Source organism: Rutidosis leptorrhynchoides, chromosome 7 (genome assembly GCF_046630445.1).
Source record: "Rutidosis leptorrhynchoides isolate AG116_Rl617_1_P2 chromosome 7, CSIRO_AGI_Rlap_v1, whole genome shotgun sequence".
Lineage (NCBI taxonomy): Eukaryota > Viridiplantae > Streptophyta > Magnoliopsida > Asterales > Asteraceae > Rutidosis > Rutidosis leptorrhynchoides.
Window position 1 is genome coordinate 110,944,204 of NC_092339.1, and position 6,570 is coordinate 110,950,773.

The 6,570-nt window shown below is 28.7% G+C and overlaps 1 long non-coding RNA gene across 1 annotated transcript; it reads right to left on the bottom strand.

The window, feature by feature from the left end:
• Positions 1-1,002: 1,002 nt before the first annotated feature.
• On the bottom strand, positions 1,003-3,515 carry LOC139856941 (uncharacterized). Its single transcript, XR_011762230.1, has 3 exons — positions 3,424-3,515; positions 1,806-1,863; positions 1,003-1,312 (listed from the first exon to the last, which is right to left on the bottom strand). It is a non-coding gene; the product is annotated as an uncharacterized lncRNA (long non-coding RNA).
• Positions 3,516-6,570: the final 3,055 nt, after the last annotated feature.

Here is a 6,570-nt window from a genome sequence, read left to right on the forward strand (position 1 = left end):
TGGTACACTATGACTTAAACTAATTTATTAGACAAATATTGACCAACATATAAATATATATAATAAATTTAGGTTCGTGAATCCAAGGCCAACCTTACACTTGTTCAATGATGTTATATGTATTTTTACTACAAAAATACAGTATGGTGAGTTTCATTACTCCCTTTTTAAATGCTTTTGCAATATATATTTTTGGGACTGAGAATACATGCGCTGTTTTTATAACTGTTTTACGAAATAGACACAAGTAATTGTAACTACATTATATGGTTGAATTATTGAAATCGAATATGCCCCTTTTTATTAAGTCTGGTAATCTAAGAATTAGGGAACAGACACCCTAATTGACGCGAATCCTAAAGATAGATCTATTGGGCCCAACAAGCCCCATCCAAAGTACCGGATGCTTTAGTACTTCGAAATTTATATCATGTCCGAAGGAGGATCCCGAATGATAGGGGATATTCTTATATGCATATTGTGAATGTCGGTTACCAGGTGTTCAATCCATATGAATGATATTTTTGTCTCTATGCATGGGACGTTTATTTATGAGAATTGGAAATATGAAATCTTGTGGTCTATTAAAATTATGAAATGTTTGTTTATGATAAACTAATGAACTCGCCAACCTTTTGGTTGACACTTTAAAGCATGTTTATTCTCAGGTATGAAAGAAAACTTTCGCTGTGCTTTTGCTCATCTTAAAGATATTAATTGGAGTCATTCATGACATATTTCAAAAGACGTTGCATTCGAGTCGTTGAGTTCATCAAGATTATTATTAAATCAATTATAGTAAGATATATTATGAAAGGGTATGCATGTCATCAACCTTAGATGTAATGAAATATTGTCTTTTCAAAAACGAATGCAATGTTTGTAAAATGTATCACATAGAGGTCAAGTACCTCGCGATGTAATCAACTGTTGTGAATCATTTATAATCGATATGGACTTCGTCTGGATGGATTAGGACGAGTCTCTACAGAACGTACCTCAGACACTGATTTTACGGCCCACCTTTCGGCAATTGACAGCCAACCATAATCGGATCACGAGGAGTAAGAGTCAATGCTTCGTCACAGGTAACACTGTGAGAACCCCCTTTACGATTAAGCCGGTGAGACAGCTTAAACCAGCTCTGATACCATTTCTGTCACACTGTAATACCCCGTCAAAATGTGCCTTGACGTGCTGTATTACCAGAGGTCAAAGTCCAGTCTTCGTGCTCTATATGCTTTAATCCTTAGTTTCTATGCTTGACCTCTAACATTTCTTTTATTACGGAAGTGTAGCTAAAGTAGATTACCTGAGAATAACATGCTAAAAAGGTCAACACAATGGTTGAGTGAATCATAGGTTTAAGTTATATGAAGTATATAGTGTAGACCACAAGATTTGTTTGTTTGCATGCTTTGCCGACATCGTTAAAAATGTAAAAAGATTCTATAAGTTTGAGCACCCAGTAACTAAGCCTTAACGTTTGTTTAGTACCCATGTTGTTATGTACACCTAACCAAAATGTACCACCTCAAATAGTATACGCCCGTTAAGTTTAGGTTAGTTTCTAACCCGGACGGACGGGGATGTCAAGCCATATGGATCCATATACACCTATTCGCGCCCACCAGTTCCTAAACTGGTAGTTACTAGTTACCAAAGCTAAGGGATTTTCGGTTATAACTCAGCATAGAATGTAAGTTTAGCACTTGTGTCTCTACTTGTAAAACAAAAAGAAAGACATGTATTCTCACCCCGAAAACAGTTTATAAAATAGTTAAAAAGTTGGGGCTATGACTCACCTTATGAACACAGTAAGAGTGTGATAACGGATAGCAGCGGGGGTCCAAAGTTGTCAACCTATCATCACTAGGTTTAAGTTAGTTAGATCATCATAGTCATCATCATCATTATAGTTACGTGTTTGATATATATGTTCATATATATTACCGGTGTTCCTTTTAAGAGTATTCAATGTTTACCATTCTCACAGTTTAGATGTTGTATAACTCAAACGATCCTCGTTGCTATCAAGTAAGTCAATGGACATCCAGATGTAACCGGGGGCCAGGACTCTTGATCCGACTTTAAGTCGTGACATTCGAGATCCACAACCATATCCCAAACAGGCAACCTAGACACCATCCATGACCGTAAGTAGCGGTGAGTCTCGTGAAAGTCATACGTTATCTGTTTGTGATTATAGTTCCATATTGTATATTTGGTTAATAATAATGTTTTATATTATTAAATAATATAAATGGTGTAACGATACATATATCATATAGTTTATAAGTTACAATATTATATTAAATAATATTAATACCTTTTATTTTAGAAACTCGGTTTAAAATTACTTTCCATTAGTTATATGAAATCAGATTCCGACATATTGTAAGTGTAAAATTATGTGTACTGAGAATGTAAAATTGTATGCGGTTATGTGTTGAAACTGTAAATATAGAATACTTTAATTTAATTTTGTAAACTAATATATAGTTCAGGGACTGGATATGTAATTTTATAAAAACATAAACTATACTTTGAATTCTTACTTGAATTCATGTGTACAACACATCACCAACGTCCATATTAAATCATTTAAATTTTTTTTAAAATATTTCATAAACTAGGGACCATATTCGTAACCTTTGAATAATATCTTCCTTTTCTTTTTGGGTTTATCAGCACTTTACTACACACCAAAAATAGAGTATCTATCTACTTCTACTCTTTTATTTATTTAAAGAACCCATCAAAATCAAAATATATTTATAAAAGAGTACAGGTTATAGTACAATGCAAATTTTTGTTCAAAGGTTGAACATTCGAAAAAAAATATGTATATAATTTGACGAACTATCGCTTTAAAAAAAAATTAAATAACCTTATGAATTTGTACTCCATAGAAGACCAACGTCAATGTAAACCATATGTATTTACTACCGTATATATATATAGTAGAACAAGATGTTAAGTAGTTTTGGTAGCATAAATAAATAAATATATGTATTTGAAATAAAAGAATATATCATATGTATATGGACATCCGGACAGAACTTATGTCATCAAAAGTTTTAATAATCTAATTATATTATTTATGTGTTTATGTTTACATGATGGGGGATGATTCTCACACACACTTTTTTATCCTCACACACCTATTTTAACCTTTTACTCTTCTAATAATACCCAATTGGTGTGTGAGGATCAAAAAAATGTGTGTGAGAATCATCCCCTTACATGATGGTATTGGTACTTGAAAAAAAAAATCATTAAAATACACACACGCCTACTTTAGATATAAAGAAACTTTGTGTCAGGTCAAAGGTCTATATCTTATAGATTCTATTAGTAAATTACATGATGCATGTATATAGTTCGAATATAATTTAGCAATTAAGTTAAAATAAAGTGTACCTTCAAAAAGAGGTGAATTAGCACCGATCAGTTGGTATCTTCTCGTGGCTATTTTGGTCGACGAGGATAAGGGAGCAAGAGGGAAAATTTTGTTGGTGATTTAATGAGTTAAATTGTGAGGTTTGATGTATATTTATAGGACAAAAGTTCGAGTTTGAGTTGGGTTTCAATTCTTCAAACTAGAGATTAAATTCAAGTTAGTTTAGGATAGAATTTGGGTTTGTTTTAGGATAACTAGTCTTTAAGGATCAAGTCAAAATTTGATCTAGATAATACTTATCTATTTTTATTTTTAAATTTCGGATTTATTTAATTATATAATTTTTTTTTTTTTATATATTAAGGATAACAAATAAAGTGGAGGACCGTTTCGAAGGAGATTCACGAACAAATCCAAGTACCAACCGAGCTATACTTGGTATTTTATCTTCATTTATTAAAAAAAATTTATATTATTTGGACGAATTTAAAAGATGAATATATATATATATATATATATATATATATATATATATATATATATATATATATATTTCCGATTTTTAAATATATATATATATATATATATATATATATATATATATATATATATATATATTTTTTTTTTTTTTTTTTTTTTTTTGATTTTTACTAATTTATTAAATGTGCACTCTAGTCCCTGCACGTTTTATTCGCGTTTATTTCTTCGTTAAATTTTCTTATTGATGATGACCCATGATCGTTAATTTAGGTAACCTCGTTACCCATTTCGTTACTTTCGATAGTTTCAGTTTTCTAACCGAGTTCGTTTATTTTGGACAACCTAAGTTTCAAGTTCTTTATACTAACGGTCGTTGAATTTAAAAATGATCGAAAAAGTTGGGTTGTTATACACACCCCCAAATAGGGCCTGGGTATTTGTGACTAATTATATCAAATCACAGTTGTATAAACGAGAACGACTCTATATGAGACGTTTTATTGAGTTTTGCAGCGGAAGATAAATAGATTACATTGTATTTAGAGCATTAAATGTCTTTAATTGATATGATATGTAATGAAGACTCCAAACATAGCAAGCAATCATCATCAAAGCAGTAGATATACAGCGGAAGCAATATTTAAGTACCCGAGAATAAACATGCTTTAAAAAGTCAACACTAGGTTAAGTGAGTTCATAGGTTTGTCATAAATAATAATTTCAGTAATAGATCACAAGATTTAATATAATAAAAGACGATATATCATGTATATCAAAAGTATGCCAATAGCGTATAATATCAAAACTAAACGATTTTACCCCGTAACAATACATATGTAATTGTCGAGATCATTATTATACCACCAATTGACCTGAGGTCAACAGTGCGGGACGTTACTCCCAATAGCGCTATCTATTATAATTCCGTTTTTCACTTTAGTTCATCTAGCAATTAATGATATTACAAAGTAGGGATTTGCATGTTACAAATGAACACAATAAAAATACTCATGTTGGTCGCATAATAAGTTTATACTTGTGTCTATCATTTATAAAAATAGTACATGTATTCTCAGCCCAAAAATATAGATAAAAAGGGATCAAATGAAACTCACCTTAAAATAGCACAACAAAGATTTTACTAGGAAGTAGCTGTAATTGAAGTAGACTGGAAATCTCTACCTGGAGATAGAATGTACGATCAGATGATGTCTAATAGATATAAGTACAGTAACTATACTAATGATAATGGTTTTCTAAAAGAAATTTCATTTCCAGAAAGGTTACTATCTATGGAAAGTTCCCACTTTTAGTAACTTTCCACTCGTTGCTATCATACAAGTCACTTGAATGATCAGTTGTTACCGGGCGCCCAGGATTCTTGACCAGAATCTATGTCATGGCATTCGAAATCCACAAGCAGTTCCCATAAGACAACAAGGACCACCCTAGACCATATGTAGCGGTGAGGTTCATATATAGTGCACGTTATCTTGATTATAACCTTCACATATTATAGGTGTATAAACTTTTATTATATAGTTAAGTTAATTTTATATATATATATATATATATATATATATATATATATATATATATATATATATATATATATATATATATATATATATATATATATATATATATATATATATATATATTTACTATTAGTATTACATAATTATTAATAGTTTTATAATTATATACGCATTATTATTCAAGCTATAATTACTATATTGACTTAGATTAATTTAATATTTATAATATACTAATTACTAACACATACAATATATAGCATAATTGGTTATACTATTTGTTATTTAATTTACAAGATACTTAATAATATAGTACTTTATTAACCCAATATTATTCATAAATACATAAATAATTAATTAAATACCTAATAATCATATACATAATTTTTATAGTCTTAGTTAATTATATAAATCAGTAGAAAAATTTAAGAAAGTATTTTATTAAAATTTTGTATGTATATTTTTTTATTCTAAATTTAATCACAAAATAAGTTTAATTCTACATAAAATACCAAATAAACATAAATAATTATTTTTAAACTTTTTATAAGTTTCTTACTGTTAAATAACCTCTAGAAAAATATTTATAAAAATATTTCTTTATTTTTACAATTATTTCCTTATTTAACTCCTGTTTACATAATAATAGAGTTTAATTATATATTAATTATTAATTCGACCCATAAATTAATTTTTATAATTTTCTTAGACCTAGGCAAAGTTTATGAACCCATAAAAATTATTTATTTATTTTTATTTACTGTGCATATTTTTATTACGAATTTTATATGGTTTTCGTGTTTAATTAGTATTTAATTCGTAATTAACTACAAATAATATTCCAAAACTTATCATAATTATTTTTATAAGTACTGCTACTGTTATAAATAATTTCCAAACAAATACTACTGATGTGAATATTTATTAACAATTTAAAATAACAATTGGGTAAAAATACAAGAAATAAATAAAATGAATAAAAATAAATAAGAAAATGAAAAGGAAATATTATCTCAAGAGTTCTTCAAGTTTTTAGAGAGGGGATTTTGGTGTAATTTGTGAATGAGAAACTAGGAGTCTAGTGGTGTTTATATAGTGCAAGTATTAGAATGTTAGTCAACATAAGGATGTTCTAATTTATAATTTATAATT